Source organism: Marmota flaviventris, chromosome 5, assembly GCF_047511675.1.
Source record: "Marmota flaviventris isolate mMarFla1 chromosome 5, mMarFla1.hap1, whole genome shotgun sequence".
NCBI lineage: Eukaryota > Metazoa > Chordata > Mammalia > Rodentia > Sciuridae > Marmota > Marmota flaviventris.
The window spans coordinates 102,940,337-102,963,475 of NC_092502.1; the positions used below are offsets into that span (position 1 = coordinate 102,940,337).

Sequence of the window (23,139 nt, forward strand, 5' to 3'; positions counted from 1 at the left end):
CACAGTCTTCACATTTGTTGTTTGTTTTTTTTTTTTTTTTGGAAACAATGTCTCACTGCATTGCTGAGGGTCTCACTTAGGTGCCCAAACTGGCTTTGAACTTGAGATCTTCCTGCCTCAACCTCCAGAGTCAATGGGATGATAGGCTTGTGCCCTTGTGCCTGGTAGGAACTCCCAAACTTTAGGCTTTTGCCAAGGCAGGGATTCAAGCAGGTAGAGGCAACGTTGGAGCAAGAGAAGAAGAAAAAGGGATAGTACACCCAGAAGGCCTGCGTGGGTTAGGACAAATCGGACATGTCAGCAACCACTTACATATTAGTATGTATGAGCTTTATCCCTTATGCAAAGTCAATGCTAATAATGAGCTTGGGTAGCTGGGAATGTCACCCTATCAGGTAGGACCCACCCTTTTCCCTGTTACCACCTGCCTTACTCCTACCTTCTGGCATTCCACCACTCTCCATGCAGCAACACTGTCCATTGACACCACCTACAGGTCATGATGTTGGGGGAGGTGTCCTGATGCCACCACCCATCTCTGCCCAGCCTCAAGAAAGGAGCCACATGAGTCCTAGGCATTGCCTGAATAAGAATCATCCTTCTGAAAAGGGTGGGGGAAATGAGATCATTTTAAAGCTGAAATTTCATCAAAGTCCAAATGTTTTAAAGTCTTCTATAAAATAAAAACTCTTGGGGCTCCCTTTAAGTTATAGTCAAGCTCAAATATATCATTATAGACTAAGAATTATAATCTAAATTGTGACATACTCCTCAGTTTAGAAAATATACTTCTTAGAGCTGGGGAATTTGGGGAATGAAAGGGACTTTTGAGAGCCTTCAGTTCCATGTCAGCATTTTTTTTAGATGAGGGGACTGAGAGGTGATGAGGCGAAGACATTTGTCCTTGTTCACGGGGATAATTAGCAGAGCCGAGACAAGAGCAGGATTCTGTCAAGAGTTATTTTCGTTACATCACAGAGAACCTCTCCTCCAAAGTAATTATTGTCATTATATCGTAAAGGATTCCAGAATATGAGGAGAAGTGGAACAGCATCAACAGCTCATGCAGAATGGTAGTTAAGGGTACAGAGCCTGGGGCCACCAGTAGGGCTGGAACCCAGTTTTCTTAGCTGGCTAGCTTGTGATCTTGGGCATGTTGTTCCATCTTTCTGCAAATGTTGTCATATTTTTGTGCTAGAGTGTTGTGCTAGATTAGGGATAGAATCGGTATTGCATTCATGTAAATTAGGAAGCATTGTCACATTTGAGTGCTTAAGAATTGTCAACTGTTCCTTCTGAAAGGCACACTATAGGGATCTAATAGAGTTACAGGTTTTGGCTTTGCTAAGGAGAATATCTAAGGATGTCCACATCCTGGATTCTTTTCTAGGTTATTCCCAGATTTGGAACTGTGGGAAATAAGAATTATCTTCCTAATTCCATCTGTCAACTCCTCACCCCAAGGAGGCATAATCCCAACTCTATAATTCTGAGACTAGGGAGTTGGGCGGAGGTTGTTTTTAGCAACATCCTCAGCATTCAGCCCAATGCCTAAATAGTGAAAGATGAATTCAATGGTATCTCAAGAAATTTGATATAGAAATGGCTGAGAGATGATTGTCTGGTTGGACTTGGAGAGTAGGGGGCTTGAATTGAAACTGTATTCGTTATGGAAAATGATGCTGATGAGATTGGTGCCATTAATGTCCCTTCAAGCCAATAATAGAAATCTGCCTCAGCAGACACCACTACTCAGATGAAACTTCCAAGCAATCCTGGCATGGTGGTACATGCCTGTAATCCCAGAAGCTCTGGAGGCTGAGACAGGAGGATTGCAAGTTCAAAGCCAGCCTCAGCAACTTAGTGAGGCCTTAAGCAACTCAGCGAGATTCTGTCTCTAAATAAAATATTAAAAGGGCTGGGGATATGGTTCAGTGGTTAAGCATCCCTAGGTTCAATCCCCAGTACCAAAAATAAAAACAACACAATCCCTCAGATACCAGGGAGGGAAGACTCTCACAATGGGATCTCAGATGAACTTGGTCTAGATGAATTTAATATGAATGCATCAATTTTACCTGCTGACACCTTGAGACTAGAGAAGTAAGTCTACATTATAATGATTATGTAAGAGACAAATTCTGTGCTCTTAATGGAAGCCAACTTGAAAATGGCCTTTGACCTAAGAGCTTGTGACCCATAGTTTAGAAGACAATGTTCTAGAGTGTATATACTTCTCTGAGGAAACTTTCATCACTTTTTCCAATTTTCTTTTCACCAAGCATAATCTACCCAAATGGTAATTCAGTCTTCATCCAAGGAAACACTTAGTTGGCAATTTTAGAACTGTGTTGGGCTTTTAAATTAATTAATTAATTAATTTAACCTCCTGTTTTTCACAGTCACATGAGAGTAATGAGGTACTGTCTCTGAACCATTTTACATCTCGATGTGAAACTCATCTGTATGAGATATTAATGTATTTATAATCCAGAGTGATCTGCTGACATAGTATATTTAGATACCTAAGTGATAATAGAGAGTTTGTGTTGTTTTAATTCATGTGATGGATCGAAGTTTTCAATTAGAGTTTTTAATGGAACAATAAATTTTAAATTCACATGGGACCAAGAATTTTCCATCTTCTCCTTGTTGACAAATTCTACCTTCTCCATGTGATGCCAAATTTGTTTGCATTTATTTTTATTTCTACTCAGAAACTTGTCTAACTGGTCTTTGCTTTGAAGACAGCAGGCTAGAGAAACGTCTTTTGAGTTCCCTGCTTGATGACAGCACTCATGACTAATTGAGTTTGAGGCACATTCTTGTTAGATAACTATGTTACATAGTTCCGGAGAATCACCAGTACATGTGGGTCATTAAAATGTTTTTCTTTTAATATGACCTCAGTGTTTATTAAAATAGCCAATTGCTTTATTCTCTTTTCTTTGTAGAATTACAGTTTGTCTTCTTTGGTCTTCCTGGCTAGACTTCCTTTGGAAGACTGAAAATAATTTTTCTCTTGTTATTGAGGTATTTTCTATCTGACAAACACTGCCTTTTCAATAATATCCTGGATTAATTTTTCTTTGTTGTTTCTGAGTTTATCACCGATGTAATTAATATTATTAACTGTTCTTGGAACAGAGCTTAATTCCTCGGCTTTTGTTTCTGATGTTAAGATGATTAGCTCTGGAGAGGGGGAAAAAATGCATGCCAGGATAATAGCAGTTCCTAACCTTCCTGCTTCTGCCCACGTTTGTTTACATGCGCATCTGTCTGTGAAGCCACAGAATTCAGGACTGTTCTTCTAGTCTAGAGGAAATTGAGAGGCCTTTTCTCTGAACCTTTACAAATGAATATCTTTTGACAAAAGGACCAAAGGAACCACTCAGTGGCAAAAATTCCATTTTTTGAGAAAAAATAGTCACTGGTTTTAACAAGGCACTGTTTTAACCCTCTTAGTCGGAATATTTGAATGAAATATTCCGCTTTTAAAATCTTGAGAGCTGGGAGTGTGACTCAAGTGGTAGAGTACTTACCTAGCATGAGGGAGGCCCTTGGTTCAATCCCCAGCACCACAAAAAAATAAACAAAAATGAAAATCTTGTGTTCTTTAATAGAAATGAATTTCAGCAGTGCTTATTTCCTTCATATGTTTGTCCCTTTTCTTTGTAATCCTATGATTGCTCCGTCACCCAGTGGATTTCCAAGTCTCTTAGCAAAAATATTCCCACCATCTGGTATGCTGGTGAACTAAGAAGACCTAAAGTGTTAAACATCCTGTCTGAACTTGCAGGTTCCACTGATGGCAAATTGTGTAATAAACAGTATAAGAGTGAGCTACTGGTTTTTCTGCCAGCGAAGGCATTTCTGTCCTCTATGAGAGAAACTAATTTTAACTTGCTATGGAAATAGTTCAATCCATAAAGGCTATTCTTTTAATTATTTCTTTCCCAATTATTTCTACATTTTATTTATTTCATTATTCTTTCCTGGTACAAAAGGTACCTCTTAGCTGGACGTGGCGGTACCTGTAATCATAGTGACTGTGGAGGAGGCCGAGGCAGGAGAATCACAGGCTTGAGGCCAGCCTCAACAATTTAGCAAAACCCTCAGCAACTTAGTGAGACGCTATCTTAAAATAAAAAAATAAAAAGGACTAGGGATGTAGCTCAGTGGTAAAGCACCCCTGGGTTCAATATCTAGTCCCCCCCAATCCCCATTTTTTTTTTTTTTGCTTCATCTTTGCCTTAGACCTTCTCCAAACTTCCCCTGTCTGTATCTAAAGAAAACTTGGAGATAATAATAAGTGCAAAGACAGAAGCTGATGGCAAAGTGTCCAAGGTAAGAAGCAGAGGAGAGAGGCTGAGAGGGCCAGTAGTTGCTGAGTGGGTAGGATGTACCTGTCCTCAATACTTCTGGGCTCCTTCCTTCTCTGGTTAACCAAGGGCCAGCGCTTGGCTGTTAAATTTCCTTTGGCTTCTGCTCAAGGTTTCAAGACCATCTTCAGGGCAGACTGCCTCAGAAGCAGTGGGTTATCTTCTGAGTTTGTCCACAGGGTGATCCTGCCACCGTAACTGCTGGCCTGGCATCATGGAAATTTGACAAGTGGGCCTGGTGGAGATGTGACAGATCGGCTTCTCTTTCTTCTTTTCTTCATTACAGTCAGAGAGAGGCCCAGAGGAGAGAAGCCATGAGCGTCAAAGTCTTCCTAGACAAGGGAGCACTTGTGAAATTCACCCCTCATGGAAAACAATACTGTGGGGGTGTTGTTTTCTGTTGTGCTGTAGCTGGCCGGACAGTTTAAACAGTACTGCTGCCCTGATCCGTTTGGGCTTGGTTTCCACTCTTGCATAATGCACATGGCAGGTTCTTTCTGGTGTGGATAGCAGAGATCTCACAGATATCTGGGCTTGGAGAGTTGTAGGGTTCTCTCATTTTACTTAGATAGAGACTTCAAGACATAGTGTTTAAATCTTTTAAAAATTTTTATTACTAAACCAACATATCAATAATAAAGGCCAGCTTTAATTATCTTTACATCATTCTTTTCTTCCTTCCTTCCTCTCTCCCTCTCTTCTTGATTGGTGGGGGTGGGGTGCGGGAGTTGTCTCACTATGTTGCTCACAGTGGTCTGGAACTGCCGGCCTCAAATGATCTTCCTATCTCCAAAGTAGCTGGACTATGGGCACTGTGCCATGACACTCAGTGTTCTTATCTATTTTAGATATACCAAAAAATACACTAGCTCTCCACTCTGACTGTTCATGAGAATCAACTGAGGAATTTTGCAGAGTACTGATGCTCAGGTTCTAGTCTAGATCAAATGAATCTGAATCCATAGTGGTGGGAGGCAACCACCTGTATTTTTAATAACCTCCTCAGGTATGCTGAGAATCACTAGTAGGATATAATTTAAAATAGCCACTATGGGTTGGGATTGCAGTTCAGTGGAAGAGCACTTGCCTAGCAGGTGTAGGGCCCGTGGTTTAATCCCCAATACCACCTCTCAAAAATTTTTGGAAAAAAAAAAAAGCCACTTTACTATCCAGTGAATTTAAGAAGTAATTTCTCCCTGGTGACGTTGCCCTCCTAGACACAGAGGTAATTACTAGATTCATTTGGTGTTTGTCACTCTCATCCAAATGTATATTTATTTATTTATTTATTTAGTGCTGAGAATCAAGCCCAGGGCCTTGCACATGCTATACCCCTAGCCCTCATCTAAATATTTAAACCATAGTCACATTTATATGTTATATTTGTGACCAAAACAAGTGAAATGTAGTTTGTGGTTTTAAAATTTATATAAATGGAGATATGTAGTATCTCCATACTATATATATATATATATATATATATATATATACATATATATATAGTATATATACACTATATATACATAATATCTTTCTGAAACTTGCTTTTTTCCTCAATATTTATTCATATTGATACATAAAGTTTGAGTTCATTTTAATTACTATATAGTATTCTACTATATAAATGTTAAAATATATTTTTTGATGTGAGCCAATGATATGATGTTTTAACAAAACTTTCTATTTGGGTAGAGTTTCTCCAAGTTTTCCTTCCAAGCTCTTAAAAAGATGAATTGGGAAGCTATTAGGGTGAAGTGGCTCTGGAGTTTTGAGTTCCTTTAGAAAGCAAACCAGTAAATAATCCTGGCCAAGAGAAATGTAACTTAAGCTTAATCTATCAGAAGCTACTAACTAAAAACCTTTACTAATTGGAACCTACCAACTAGCTTCTAAATATGGACTTTCCCCTTTAGTCAATCAAATATTTTCTGTGTCTTTCTTCTCCAAAAGTCTTGTCAAAAGTTTTCCCTCTCTCTTTCTTGGTGGAGGCCTGAATTCTTGGGATCTTGTGCTGTGTGGTTCATAAATGCTTAAATAAACTATTTTTAAAATTTATTTATTGGTACTGGGGATTGAACTCAGGGGCACTTAACCACTAAGCCACATTCCAAGTCCTTTTAATTTTTTAAATTTAGAGACAGGGTCTCACTAAGTTGCTTAGGGCCTTGCTAAGTTGCTGGGGCTAGCTTTGAACTCTCAATTCTCCTGATGCAGCTCCTGAGCTGCTGGGATTACAGGTGTGCACCACTAGCCTTGTCTTAAATAAACCATTTTAATGTATCTAAGTGTTTGCTTTAGCCTGCATGAAGCCCTGCGTTCCATCTCTAGCACTGAAAAAAGCAAAACAAAAATAAAAACAGAATAACATGAAGTTTTTATTATATGCTAAAAATAATTTTTTTTGGATACTGAGAATTGAACCCAGGGGTGCTTAACCACTAAGTCACGTCTCCAACCTCTCTTTATTTTAAGACAGGTCTCACTAAGTTGCTTAGGGCCTCCATAAGTTCTTGGGGCTGACTCTAAACGTGTGATCTTCCTGCGTCAGCCTCCTGAGCCGCTGGGATTACAGTTATGCCTCTTCACACCCAGCTATATGATGGTGTTTAATCTTCACACTCTATGAGGTAGGTGTTACTATTATGGACAGTTGAGAAACTGAAGCACAGAGAGGGTAAATGACTTGTCCAAAGTTTACAACTAATAAATGGCAGAATTGGAGTTCTAATTCAGACATTGTGGTTCCAGATTTTATGCTCAAAATCAATCAGAGCATAAATAAAATAGCTCATCTAAAACACCTAGTTCAATGTCTAACATATAGAAAGAACTCAATAGATGTTGTTGTTATTATTATTATTATTATTACATATTTTAAACAGCCAACTGATCTAGTATAGGGAGGGGAAGAACTTATTTAAAAGCTGTAGAGGACAGCAGACTCAATGTGTGGAAATTTCAGCAAAGCAAATATTGACTCAGTTGTGATGGTGTGCGTTTGGGCACTGGACACGAGCCAGGAGAGGTTGAATGGACACTTGTCAAGAACAAGTAGGGCCTCTGTAAGTTCTTGGGGCTGACTCTAAACGTGTGATCAAGAACAAGGTAGAAAAAATTTCTGTATCAGGTGGGTGGCTGAACTAGATGATCTCTAAGGCACTTTCCAACTATAGGATTCCATGATTCTAGGCCACAATCTTTTTTTTTTTCCTACAAAGGAAAGTTCATTTGTCTTCTTTCATATTAGGTTCAGTTTACAAACTTTGTTTTTATTTTAATTATCTGAATCATTTGCCATTGAGAACATACATGACTGTAGTTTGCGTAAGTCTTTGGCAATCTCTCGTGTTGTAATATTTGATGTGTTATAACACCTGGACATTATAATGATGGGTGCTGGGGAAACTGGCATATAAACATGTAAGTTACTGTGCTGTTGTGGTCAGTCCTCCCAGAGAGGGATCCGTAGGCTTACTGTTCCTTGGTTAAATATCATTGTAGAGTCTGTCATCTTTAACTATCTAGAAGACATGCAGGCCCATAAAATCATCATATGGGACTGAAAGTTCACATTGAAAATTTATGGGATTATGATTGGGGATGTGAGTTGATGTCACATCTATAACAACAGCATTTGCAAATGACTCAGGGGAGTTCCAGTGAGTTTCCTGCTGGGTAAGGGAATTATTCCCTTGGTGGAAGTAATAATTTTGCTCCTTTTGGGGAAGCTCTGCCTGATCTCTTTCTTTGCCTTCCCTTTGGACTTAAGTCTAAGCAATTATTTGTTTTTACCATTATATCTTGAGCAGTCCTTCAGGATGATCCACAATTTGACACATCTACTTCATGGCATTTCTACAGAAAGAGTGATTGAAAGGGCACCATCAATTAATTCCATTACAAAGAGGCTGAGGATGGAATCAGTATCAAATATACCAGGCTAGCTCAAATATACTAGGCTAATTTCCTAGGAAATAATTTCTTCCTACCTATATGTTTTTGTCTTTGGTCTAATGTTTTACAGTGTTCAGAATGTAGTTACTATGGAGATAGATGAAAACAGGCATCGGATTTTGGGTATCAAATTGTCAACAAATTCACTATATAAAAATAGTACATAGAGTCAGAAGAGAGGCAAAGATGGTCAAAACCATATTAGAAGATTTAATCTACAATGTGGTAAATGAGAAGGCCAGAGAGCACATAGAACTTTAATCATCATATTCCCCCAAATCTTAAGGAATTTGAAAGGATCATTTATGACTCACCATTGCTGAAGCACACAATTTGCCTTACAAGGGAAATAATCTTTTTATTTGGTGGGATTCAAGTATTTTCAACATTAGTAGCAATTCTCCTATAACAAAAGTTGCTACTTGTTGACTTGTATTCATGATGGTGCTATGATGCAAATGGCTTATGTATCTATGTACACATTCTGTGTTTAGCTTAGAGGTATTGTAACTCAAATTTAAAATGTGAAAAAAAAATGCCATCTTATTTTGAGCAAACTAAGATGTGCCTTGCAAACTGACCAACGAATAAACAATTATGAGCATGTGTTTGAAGCATTTGGCTTTTGAGAACTTCCAAAAGGGTGGCAAGCTGTCTGTCAGTTAATTATAAGCGTCATTCTCCTTGTGTTATTCTTAATGAATCCAGTGGACTCCCAGGAGGCTTGAACTACAACCCTCTAGACACCAATGACAACAGTGGATGATCAGCCCCTGCTTATTCAGAGTGTAGATAGCATTACCAGAAGGAACCTGTGTTATTTACATACTCAAAATAAATATTGAGAGATTGGCTTAGGCTAAAAATATTCAAGATAAGCCTATAGGCCTGGATACTAAAAGGATGAGCTCATATTGTGGACTTTCAACACAGAAAAATCATTATTTTTTTCATTTGTCCTAAGGTTAAAGTCAATTTTGGACTCAACTAACACCAATACTATTCAGAAAGGAGTTGATGAAAAGTTTGTTCAAGAAATGACAAATGTTTATTATAGCCAAGTACACATCTCGATTTACAGTATTAGTCTTAACCAGATTATATTTTGCTACATTTTTAGAGATGGTGTAGTGATAGGTATTAAATTTGAAAATTAGTTTGACATATTCTATTTGGTGTAAAATTAAAAAAATATATATCCTGGACCAAGACTGCAGATTTATCATCTGTAAAACAAGGCAAAGAAATTAAATTTATAATCTTTTTCTGGATGAGTAGTTGAACAAACAAAACTTTTCTGTAGACCAAGAAGTGGACATTGGTCTTCCTGCCCAAGGTACATCCTTCTATAGGGACAAGGTGCCTCATGTGGAAAGGTTAAAAAAGAAGTTTTTTTGTTTGTTTCTCCTCTCTGCTAGAGAAGGAAGCAGAAAGTGATTGAGGAAGCTTGAACTTATGCCTCCTATTTGTAAAAGTCCTTCTAGTATAGACATCTCCTTTGTGGAATAACCCTGCTAGAAGTTTCCTTGAGAGAATACTTTTTTGTTTAAATGCATGGAGGGTTGCTCTGTAAACCTAAGGGTCTTGGATTTCTCCAGTTGAATCATGTAGGTCAGTGCTATAGGAGGGGCCGGTGAGGCCAGAGCCTGCATGCTGAGGAGGCTGCAGGAGGAGGGGAAATCTGGGCAGTGCAGGCTGGGCCAACACTTATCCAGTCAGCTTCCACCTGGAGGCTACTAATGCCCCTGTGACGAAAGGGTAGGTTTATCCTCTGCTCCCTTTAGTAAGGTGACATGGAATCCCTCCCATGAATGCACCCTTACCAGGAGGAGGGAACCTCTTTGCTAAATACTCACACAACTGACAAACCACCCAGGTGACTTACTACTCTAATCCGTTGGCAGGAATTCAGGCCTGAATCAGAGGATTCAGAACTGGAAGGGCCTTTAAGGACTTAAACGTAAGAACCTTGTCATTTTCTATGTGAAGAACTGAGATCCTGTGAGAGCCACAGTGTTAATTAGTGTCAAGAGAAATGGGACAGGCACCAGAATTGTCTTGATCAGGATTCTTACAAATGAAAGAGCAAATATTTATCTCAAGAGAGCTGAGGGAGATACCCCCAGGCCTATGCTCATTTCTCTGTGTAGTTTCAATTTTGGTAGGAAACATAATTTTAGATGGGGTGATTTGGGGATTTATATTTAAAGAAATGAATTGTTGTGAGTCTGTCATACCCATACAGTGCCAAACAATTCTCTTCACACCGCTTTATAAAACAATCATACGCCTCACAGCTCTTCCTTATTGGGATGTGTCCTTAAGTGAACTCATGCAGAATAGACACTTTATCTTCTATTCCTTTGATTCTCATTCACACACAGAGGAAACTAAACTTGAAGTCCTGAATTCTCTGACCTGTATTTAGAGATAATTCCCTTTCTAGAAAACAGTCTTTATCTGAACCTTAAGACTAGACAGCTGGGCATCTATTTAATGGGGAGACCTATACTTTGTCCCTTCAAAGCATCCTACCCAACTTGCAAAGTGGAAATCCTTGCAACTTTTTCCTTCATTTGGCCTGATGTCTTGTGTGGTCACAGTAAATTTACACAAAGCAAAGAATGTTTAGGAAGCAGAAACAGACAAAAAGCAACAGTTCATTATTAGCATCCTGGAAGCAAATTACATTGCTTTGGTTTTGCTCTCCATAAACAGAGGAACAGCTTGCATATATTGGCCCTCTGAAAGTTATAAAGGTGATGACTTTTGCAAAATTGTGCATCTACTGTGTGCCAGGCATTTTTTCATATGTTCTTTTATTCAAGAAAATACTTTATCTTCCTGGAATCTGTCACCGAAACTTGTTCTTGGTAAAGAATTTAATGTTTCTTATTTGCATTTTATGTATGCTTTTATTCACCTTGTAAATATTTCTCAAGCAACTACTATATAGCAGACACTGTGCTAGGTTTTTGGATACAATGAGGAACATAAATCAGACATAATCTATGCTTTTATGGCTTAGACTAGTGAGTGAGACAATATAATAACACAAATATATGTCAAATCCCAAGTGAATGAGCATAAGAAGGAGACATACAAGGTGTAGGAGACAGGGGAATTTGACCTTGTCTAAAAGCCAAGGAAAGTTTCTCAGGAAACCAATGCTTGATCAGAAATGTCAAAAAGTTGGAATTATTACAGAGGAAAGAGCATTTAAAGTTTGGAAAACAGCCCGTGCAAAAGATCTATGATAGTGGAGGGTCAGGAGTGGGATGCAAGCTGCATTTTTTTCTTTCTTTTTTTTGCTTCTGCTCTAATATGGTACATGAGTTGGAGTAAGGTTAGGAGGGATCTAGGTAGACCACTTAAGAGCTTATTAGAATAGACAACTTTGACTAAAGGAGGTGGAGAACGGAGGAGAAGGCAGAGTTTCAACAGAATGGCATGGTGGTGAGGGAGAAAGAGTTGTCATAGATGACATCTGAGTTTCAAGCTTGTTCAAGAGACGACTTTGAGACAGGTGACCAGAGAAAGACACCAGCTGAGGAGTATTGGTGGTTGTAGGGGGAAGAAAAGCATGAATTTATGTGAAGCTTGGGCATCTTTTTTGGGGGGTGGGTGAGTTTCAGGGATTGGATTCAGGGGCACTCAAACAGTGAGCCACATCCCCAGCCCTATTTTGTATTTTATTTAGAGACAGGGTCTCGATGAGTTGCTTAGCATCTCGTTTTTGCTGAGGCTGGTTTTGAACTCACAATCCTCCTGCCTTGGCCTCCTGAGCTGCTGAGATTACAAGCATGTGCCACCACACCCAGCCAGCCTCCTGAGAACCCCAGGAGGACAAGAAAAATTTCCAGCTGTACAATCAGGTTTGAAACATGAGGAGACAATGTCCTGGGCTGCAGATGTAAATTTGTGAGTCATCTCTGAGTACATGGTAATGAAGATGAGGAACAGAGAGGAGAGTACCTGGAAAGAGAATATTTTAGGATACGTTTAATTACTGTAAGTGCTTTATTTCCCTCCTGGTGCTGGGGGTTGAACTCAGGGTCTTGCAACCTGAGGCATAGGATTTGCCATGGAGCTATGTCCCCTGTGAATGCTTTTGCTATCTTCTGGGGATGTGCCTTCTAAGCCTTGTCCCAAAGCACAGAATAAATCACTTTGATTCCCAATCAAGGTCATTCAGATTTTAGAGCAGGTAGACAAATGAATGAATTTGAGCAGAAACATCCCAGAAAGTCTGCCTTACAGGTGTGTCCTGCTAGCTTGTTAAAAAGTCAACTAGAAAGACACGAAACAGTTTTCTTAAAAAGTCTTTAGGAAACATCAACTTTAAACTATCTCCTTTGGAGGCAGATGGTGTACACAGAGTGATCCATAGACAAAATACAAAGGCCTATTAAATTAAACCCCAAATTAGCAAATAAACTGAGTTAGATAATCGAAATGTTCTTTCTTTTCTTTCTTTCTTTTTTGTTCCAAATCTGATTTATTATACAACAGGGAAATAACAGGTTTAGATTATACTACAAAAAAAGCTGGAACTGCTCATAAACAGCAACTGAGCTTACTTGGGGGAAGATGGGAGGAATTCTTCACACTACTGCGTAAGAGCACAGACTCCTCATCCTAAACAAACTACTAAAAAGTAAACAGGCAAATTTCTTGTAAGAAAAACAAACAAACAAACAAACAAATTCACATACTAAATAACATGTCCACAATGACTCTAACACATCCCTTAGGGGATAAGCATGTATTTGTAGGAAGCAAACAAAGCTTGCCATAGAGAAACCATTTTCACAAGATGATTAGGTGGACTTGGGTTTTGTTTCTGCATCTGTCACTTGGCGAATGAAGATACCATCTTCAGGATGTTCCGTGTCATCCATTTCATACATATATGATGATGCTATTGCAAGTGTAGTCCCATCATTGCTGAAGGCGAAATGTTCTTTCAATGTAAAGTAGTTTGAAGGTGTTTCTTGTGTGAAGACTGGATTAATCCAAAACATCCTTACTGACTTTTAGTGAGTTGAAAAATGTTTGCTTCATTCTGTATCTGGTGTTCCATTCCTTCCAGTGAAATCTGTCACAGCCATCACCGGCAGGGGTGCTGGTTCCCAGTTGCCTAATGATCTTGCTCTTGCCTTATCTACTAATGAGTGATTATTTTCTCCCTCATTTGTTAACTTTGAGTTGACAATTTATCCTCTCAGGTGTAACAAGCATTTATTAACTATCTACAGTATGGCAGGCATCATTTCACTTTTGTTATCTCATTTAAGAGCAAATGAGGGGCTGGGGTTGTGGCTCAGCGGTAAAGCTCTCACCTAACATGTGCGAGGCACTGGGTTTGATCCTCAGCATCACATTAAAATAATAATAATAATAAGGTAAAGGTATTGTGTCCAACTACAACTAAAAAAAATATTAAAAGAAGAAGAAGAAAGGAGTATAAGGCACTATAAAGAATCCAAGAGTTTTACCCTTGGGGTGCTTATGGTCTGATTGAAATGAAGAGACAGGAAACCAGGAAAGAATTAACATATGCCTAAGTATAACGTGAGCTAGAATAACCCCAGCAGGGTGCCTAGAATTGGGTTGAGCTTTGAAGGTTGAAAGGGGTTTAGAAAGGCACAATAGGGAACATTTCAAGAGGAAGAATGGTCTAAGAAGGCACCAAGCTTGGTTAAACTCAGGAAAGAGATGAGCCCAACTGCCTGTTACCATCAAAAATGCCTCTTCCTTAATGATCCAGTGTCTCCTCCAATGCCAAGGATTGAATCTAGGGCTTTCTGTGTGCTAGGTGAGAGCTTCACCACGGAGCTAATTCGCTAACCTCACCTTAGTGATCTTGATGCTGAATCTGATATTTCATGCATGGAACTTTAAAAATCAATTATATAGAAAAAACTGACTTAAAATTTCTCTTTAATATTGAAGAAATACAATATATTTTGTAGAATATTTGGGAAATACAAGTAAGCAAGAATAAAAACTTGAATTATTTATAATCCCACTACTTAGAGATACTGCTAGCCCCTGGTGACCACAGTTTCCACATCCGTAGATCCAATTAAACACAGATAAAAAATGTCTTTTAAAAATTGTGTCTCTTGGGGCCCAGGTTGTAGCTCAGTGGCAGAGTGCTTGCCTAGCATATATGAGGCATTGGGTTTGATTCTCAGCATCTCAGCATATAAATGAATAAAACAAAGGTCCATTGAAAACTAAAAAAGAAAAAATTAAAAGAAACATTGTGTTTATTGCTGTGGTGGCACACACCTGAAATCCCAGCAACTTGGGAGGCTTAGGCAGGAGGATTGAGAGTTCAAAGCCAGCCTCAGCGATTACCGAGGCATTTACAACTCAGCAAGACCCTGTCTCTAAATAAAATATAAAAAGGGCTGGGGACGTGGCTCAGTGGTTAAGCACTCCTGGGTTCAATTCCCAGTACCAAAAACATACATTAAAAAAAAATATATATATATATCTTTTACATTGCACTAGGTATTATCAGTAATCTAAAGATGATTTGAGAATATAGGAGAGTTGGGCATGGTGATGCATGACTAATCCCAGCAACTCGGGAGACAGGAGAATCTCATTTGAATCCAGACTCAGAAACTTAGTGAAACTTCATCTCAAAAAAAAAAAAAGGCTCTGGATATAGTCAGTGGTAAAGTACCCCTGGGTTCAACCACCAGTACCAAAGGAGATTAAAAAAAAAAAAAGTAAATGGGAGAGTTTGCATAGGTTATACGCAAATATTATTATGTCATATACAAGGGAATTTAACATCCATGGATTTTGGTATCTGTGGGTCTGTGTGTGGGGGGGTTCTGGAACCATCCTCCGCAGATACCAAGGGATTGTGTATATTCTTCTGGAGAATCGCGCGCGCTTGTGTGTGTGTGTGTGTGTGTGTGTGTGTGTGTATATATATATATATATAGAGAGAGAGAGAGAGAGAGAGAGATTTATTTGTTTATATATATTATCTGCCTGCCAAACAGAGATGAAAGTTGATTTTCAACCCACAGGGGGAGTGCCTCCATACAGAAATGATTCTTTTACAGTGACCTGGAGGCAACTTTGAAAGTTACTTTCTAATCCGGATGCCCTGGCACACACCTGTAATCCTATCAGCTTGGAAGCCTAAGGCAGGAGGATTGTGAGTTCAAAGCCTGCCTTAGTAACTTAGTGGGGTCCTAAGCAACTATGTGAGACCATGTTTCAATAGAATACAAAAAAGGGCTCAGTGGTTAAGTGTCCCTGGGTTCAACCTTCAGTACCAAAAAAATAAAAAAAAGAAAAAGAAAAAAAGAAAGTTGGTTCCTAAAGACTCTCCTAGTTTAGGTGAGATACATTAGGTTAGCAGATCATTTTGAACGTGGACTTTTTAATCAATACTGCAATAGCTCAGGCTGTTTGGCTCTTGGGGATGGAATGAATTTTTTTTTAAATTTTTTTTCAGTTGTTGATAGACCTTTATTTTATTTATTTATATGTGGTGCTAAGAATTGAATCCAGAGCCTCATATGTGCTGGGCAAGTGCCCTACTGCTGAGGCCCAGCTCCAGCCCCTGGAATGAATCCTTTTTGAGTTGTGAAATGGACATGAACCCTTGGAGCGAGGGATGGAATACTGGGATTTGGTGTGGTTTGAGTATTTTCCTAGGGTCTGTTGAGATTGGAGGCTTGGTCCCCAGGTTAGTGGTATTGAGAAGTGGTAGAACCTTTAAGTGAAAAGGCCTAGTAGAAGAGCCTAAGGAATTGTGGGTTCTCTCTTTCTCTCTCAGTCTCTCTCTAATTCCTGGATCAGGATGTGACTACTTGCTCTGACATATGCTCTCACTATTGCCATCTGCCATTTGCCATGAGGTCCTTGTCAGAACTGAGCCCAGGCAGGCATCAGGCCCTTAAACCTCCATAACTGTGAGCCAAATAAACCTTTTCAACTACAGTTACTACTCAGGTATTTGTTTGTAGTAATGCAAATCTGACTAATAACTGTAGCAAGAAAGAATTCAGGATATAACTCAAATTGCAAATAAATAACAAAATCTCAAAAAAAATAATAAGCAAACCTGGAATCTAATAACAAGTACACGATAGTTTATTTTTTCTCTTGTCTCTTCAATTTTATCAAAGGTAATCATAGTAAGCTTAATTTATTTATAAAATGAGATTTTGGTCTCACTAAACTTGGCCTGATTATTTGCATCAAGTGCAGCAAGAAGTAATTGACCATATAAGCCCTTTTAAAATGTGCTTTGATGGAATTTTTAATAAGGAATCTCAGATTAGGCATTTTTAAAAAACCTCTTGGACTTGGGTAGAGCTCAGTGGTAGAGCTCATGCTTATCACACACATGGTCCTGGATTCAATCTTCTGCACCAGAAAAAAAGAAGAAAAAAGAAAAAAAGAAATGAAAAATAAAAATAATAACTATAAATTCAAAAGCCCATTAAAAATTGGAAATTAAGTCAAGGACTCATCATCAGGTTTTACCTATAGTACTCAGGTGAATTCCTCTCCTCTTGAGGTTTCCAAGGTATTTTGAGGTTCCTGGGTCTGTCAGAAAGTGACATTTTTTTTTTAAAGGAGAAAGGTGTACAATTTATTAACATGCAAAAGGGGGAAATCACAGCCAGGGGGTGATTACCCCATAAAGTCTTATTCCATATTTACCTGCAAGGCCAGGAAGCCTGGAAGGGAACTATGCACTTGAAGTACCAAGTCCATTTTCCGGGGGACTCCTGTTGTCTCCACACAGTTCCTTAAAGCAGTCTTGTTATATCTGAAGATATAACATTCCAGACAAAATATTTGTAACATAACCAGGAATTACAATTGAGGCCTGTTATAAGAAGAAAGGATTCTTATTGAATTTATGCAAATAACTCTATTGCCTTAAAAATAGGAATAGTCATACACCGTTTCCAAATTCCGAGAGGTTAGTTAGTGAGGAAGGTAAATGTTTAAATTCTGTTTACGAAAAGTACCCTTTACCAAATTGCTGTGAGCTATAATTAGCCAAGAAGAAAAAAGTATCCTTAAACTGCGAAAACAAAACCAAAAAACCCAGCAATATTTTAAATAAAAAGACATAATTCTCATCATCTCAGTTCCATGTAGTTAATTCTTGTTCTATTTAATGTTGGGTTAACAGTTTTAGGAGGCTAGTTCTAAAAAGTTCTGAAATTCTCAGTCCAGTGATATGGTCTTAAAATTCTAGTCAGAGTTCTTTTTCTCCCTTTCCATGAACTTCTTGAAGATACAACACTTTTGGATTACAGATACTTGAGAAGACCTTTCAGAAGATGCATCAGACTAAAGCATTTTAACTGGTGATATCAAAACTTAAAATGGTTAAAGATTTGATAAGAGTTCAATAATGAATGAGGATATTTGGTTATTTCTATGCCATATAGCAATTTAACTATAACCAGAATTATGACTGCTTATGTGTACTAAGACATAAGATTTCCAGGAATCCCATAAAATTTTGGAACACATATGTGTTAATTTATTATTTATTATGTATTAATAATAAATTTGTACAAATAGAGCTCAAAGAAGGTTAAACATCATTTCTTTTTTATTTTCATTATTTATTAATTTTGTCCAAAACTGGGGATTGAACCTAGGGATGCTTTACTATTGAGCTACAGGCCCAGCCCTTTATTGATTGATTGACAGAGTTTACTAAGTTATTCAAGTTAGCCACAAACTTTCATTTATCAGTTTTAACAGTTTTGGAGGAAAGTCTTTAGATTCTTTTATACATAAAATTATGTCATCTGCAAAAAGGGGTAATTCGAACTTCTCCTTTTCTATTTGAACACCTTTTGTTTATTTCTCTTACCTTTTTGCTCTAAGATTTCCAGTATTTTGAAAGTGGTAAAAGTGGATATCTTTATGTTGTTCCTGATTGTTGAGGAAATGGTTTCAGCTTTTCCCCCATTTAGTATGATGTTGGCTATGGGTTTGTCATCTGTAGGCTTTATCATGTTGAAGTACTTTCCTACCATCCCTAATTTTTCTTTTTCTTTTTTTCTCTTGGTACTGGTGATTGAGCCCAGGGGGCATTAATCACTGAGCCACATCTCCAGCTCCCCCCACCCTTTTTTCCTAATTTTGAGGCAGGGTCTTGCTATGTTGCTGAGGCTGGCTTTGAAATTGTGATCCTCCTGCTTCAGCCTCCAGAATTGCTGGAATTATAGGTATGCACCACCATACCTGGCTCCCATTGGTTTTCATAAGCTGTGTTTACATTTTCATTTGTTTCAAGGGATTTTAAAATTTCTCTCTTGACTTCTTCATTTTGATCCATTGGTTGTTCATGAGAACAGTGTTAAATTTCCATGTATTTGTACAATGACTACTGTTCTGCTTATTATCATTTCCCAGTTTTATTCCATTGCGGTGGGAGAAGATACATGTTATGATTTCAGTTTGTTTGAATTTGTTGAGACTCATTTTGTGGCCTAACATATGGCCTATCTTGGCAAAGGTCCCATGTGCTGATGAGAAGTGTGTTTATTGTGCAGCTGGTGGATGAAATGTTTTGTTGAATGTGTTTGAGGTCCATTTGGTGTATAGCACAGTTTAGCTCCAGTGTCTCTTTGTTAATTTTTTTTGTCTGGATGATCTGTCCATTGATGGAAGTGGGACATTGAAACCCCCAGCTCTTATTGTGTTAGAGCCTTGCTCTCCCTGTAAATAGAATAATGTTTGCTTTGTATAACTGGGTGCTTCTACAGAGTATATATATATTCATAATCATCTTTTCTTCTTGTTGAGTTGATCCCTTTATAGTGACCTCTTTGTCTCTTTTTACAGTTTTTTTTTTTTTAATTTGAATTCTGTCTTATCTGATACAAGTATAGTTACTCCTGTCCACTTTGGTTTTTGGTAGCGTGGTACTTCTTTGTACATTTTATAAATCAGAAAAATTTTCAACTTCTGAAACAGTTGTTAAATATTCTTCAAATGAGACAAAGTTACTTTCTCGTCAACAAAAATGCATCTCCATGTTTACCTCAGAACTTTTTTTTCTAGAACATACCCTGGTGTTCTTGTATGCTTTGTGTATTGAATTTGTCTTTTTTATTTCTAACAGTTTTAACTTTATATATTAACTAGGATTTTAATTCCTAGCAATCATTAATCAGCATTTGGTAGACTAACAGCCCTTTAATAATCTCTAGAGATATATTTTAATGTGGAACAGGACATATTTATTAACAAACCAAATATGTTTAGTCTTTCTATAACATTTAAGAAGCCAAAAGTAAACATACTTGATTCTATGTTTAGCAATTAATGTTTTAGTATTTTATCTTATTTGGAAATGACCTAGATATTTAATAAATATCCATCATTTAATTTCACTTAATAAAACTCTATGGATTAGAGAAATTTGTAAAGTAAATATGTTATAAAACACAATTGTTGTTTAAAATACTTTATAAGTTTTTATCCCATTTATATCTGTTTGGTTTGCTTGTTCTTAGGTCAAACTCACTGTGTGTGTGTGTGTGTGTGTGTGTGTGTATGTGTATGTGTGTAGTGTTGGGGATGGAACCTAAGGCCTTGTGCATGTTAGACAAATGTACCATTGAGCTATACATCCAGCCCCCAAACTCACATTTTTATGATCTTGAATACTTAATAGAGATCAAAGTTGTGAGTCTGTATTAAATCTAATGTCAGCAGTCATGTCTGTTTTAATTAGATCAACAATGTTTTTGTTTATCAATGATTACTAAAGACACATGAACTTGAAATACATTTGGGTTAATTATATTTAATTTGCAAGTATTTTTTTTTTAAAAGTCAACTTAGTACTATGTAGACAATATCTAAACCCATGGGGTAGATAAACGTATATGTTGATACAACTTACCACAAACATATGTAAATGTAAATACATAAAATATATACAAAGATCTTATAGTTTTTCACTTAAAATTTTTAGCCAAGAGTCAAATAGAATGTTTGATAATGGGCTTAGGAGAAAATTCAGATACCTGTTCAAAATAGGCGATTCTTTAATTTATTTCTGTTTCTTAGCTGCCTTATTAGCAAGAAACTTAATCAAAAGAGAGCAGAGCTTCAGACCTGAGAGGAATCCACCCACAGTTCTTGGGGCTCCAAGAGGAAGGCAGAAGACCCCACAAAGATGGCTAGTGTCACCTCTTCTGTGTTCATCAAGGACCTTAAGGTCACAGAAGGAAGCAGGGGTGTGGAAGAAAATGGAAAGGTCAGGTCTTAGAGAAATCAATTGGAAAGATCTTGACTTTTTCAAAGATGAACATATAGTTAGCAGAGGTTTAAGAAAAGGGGGTGTCAGCTGACAGAGAAGTTTTGATGAGGGAGCTCGACTCCAATAGAGAGAATAGATATGCCTTAAAAATTACAACCTGAACATCAGCTTCCACTTAAGCTGATTTCTTACTATAGAGCTCTTATAAATCCATGGTAGAAAAAAATATCACACATTTACAATACATATACATGTATAAATACATAGCAACAGATTTTACAGTTTTTAAATCTTGTAAGCTGTGGACTAAATGTTGAGCAAAGGCATTTTCATAGCAGTTTGGTCTGTGTAAAACAAACAAAAAGTCTCTTTGCTCATTCTCTTTTTTCTCTTGAGAAATACTGTAAGTTTTCACCAAGGAGGTGCAAGAAGTTTGGGGAGACATAATTGCCTATTAGTGGTCTATAATCCCTACTTAGAGTTTTCTTTCTTTTTTTTTAAGGATGTGAAAGTCCCATTTCCAGTGTCCTGATTTTTTATAGTATCTGTAAGCATTCTGAAAATAGATGGGCTTTAAACTGTGTTTAGAGGTTTCTTTCTTTCTTTTTCTTTTATTCTTTTTTTTTTTTTTTTTTTTTTTGTGCTGGGAATTGAACCCAGAGCACAACAATCACCTTTAATTCCCCTGAGAATTATACTGCAGCCTGAACAACTAAAAATTGACCTGTCCATTCCACACATTTAATTTATTATTTTATATTAAAGAGCAGATTTCTAAGATGGAAATCAAAAGATTTTTCTGTTCTAAAGCTATTTATCTTTTAAATCTGTACTAAACTGATTTCTTTCTATGTTTCCATTTTAATTCAGGAGAGAAAAAGTAAAACAAATAACTACAAAAAGTTCCTAGCACACTCTAAACCACAGGTATCGCATGACATGTGGCATAAAGGCACAGTGCAATTCAAAATAATAATAATTATTTTGAATTAAGAAAAAATAATTCTTTTTTTCTTTTTTAGAGTGTTATAGTTACACATAATAATTGGATTCATTTTGACAAAATCATATATGCATGGAATTTGGTTTACTCCCATTTCATTCCCTAGTCTCCCCTCCCCAACTACTTTCCTCTCTCCCCCTATTCTTCTTCCCCTACTCTACTGGTCTTCCTTTCACTCTTTATTTATTTATCTAATATTTTAATTGTTTTTTTCCATAGTTGTGTAGGGATAGCATCCCTTTATTTTATTTATTTTTATACAGTGCTGAGGATCGAACCCAGTGCCTCTCACATGCTAGGAAAGTGCTCTGCCACTGAGCTACAGCCCCAGCCCTCTATTTATTTATTTTTGATTGATGTTTTATAGATATTCATAAAGGTAGAATTCACTGTGGTATATTTATACATGCACATAACATGATTTGATTCAATTCCTCTCTCCTGTTCTGTCTTTATATTGATCTCCTTCTACTCCACTGATCTTCCTATATTTTGTGATATCCAATCTCCTCCTTACCTTTTTTTCCCCCTTATTTTACTGTAGCTTCTATGAGAGAAGCATTTGACTCTTGATTTTCTTAGTCTGGCTTATTTCACTTAGCATGATGTTCTCCATTTCCATCCATTTATCAGAAAATGCCATAATTTCATTCTTTTTTTATGACTGAGTAAAATTTTATTTTACTCAGAAGTGACATTTTCTTTATCCATTCATCTATTGATGGGCATCTGGACTAATTCCATTATTTTGGCTATTGTGAATTGTGCTGCTATAAACATTGATGTGGCTGTGTCCCTACTGTATGATGGTTTTAGTTCTTTCGGATAAATACCATGGAGTGGGATAACTGGGTCATATGGTGGTTTCATTTCCAATTTTGAGAAATCTCCACACTGCTTTCCAGAGTGGTTGCACTAATTTGCAGTCCCATCAACAATGTTTGGATGTACCCTTTCCCCCACATCCTTGCCAACATTTATAACTCTTTATATTCTTGATAATTGCCCTTCTGACTAGAGATGAAATCTTAGTGTAGTTTTATTCTGCATTTCCCTGATTGCTAGCGATGTTGAACATTTTTTTTTCATATATTTGTTGGCCATTTGTGTTCTTTCTTTTGAGAAGTGTTTGTTTATGTCTAATTCTTTTGCCCATTTACAAAATAATTCATACTCAAGACCAACACTAGTAAATGAATATAATTAGATCCAGATCACACCTTAAAACAGCAGAAAGAAAGAAAAGATTTGCTACCCAGAAAATAATTCTGCATTTCTGTCCGGACATATTTCTAGGGGTTTCCAATCATCAATTGTCCATCTTCACCTGAAGATCCTTCAACCTGTGTGCCCCCAGTAGCTGGATAATAGGAAACAAAAGCTGTTTAACCATACCCCAAAAGCCAAGAGTCACATAGATATAAATTCAAAACAAGTAATTAAAACTAATTAGCTGGGAATGGTGGTGCATGCCTGTAATCCCAGCAATTTGGGAGGCTAAGGCAAGAGTATTT

At 37.4% G+C, this 23,139-nt stretch overlaps 1 pseudogene; it reads right to left on the minus strand.

Annotated features, from left to right (window-relative positions):
• LOC114086398 (calmodulin-like) overlaps positions 1–18,364 on the minus strand; it is a 41,439-nt pseudogene extending 23,075 nt beyond the window's left edge.
• Positions 18,365–23,139: the final 4,775 nt, after the last annotated feature.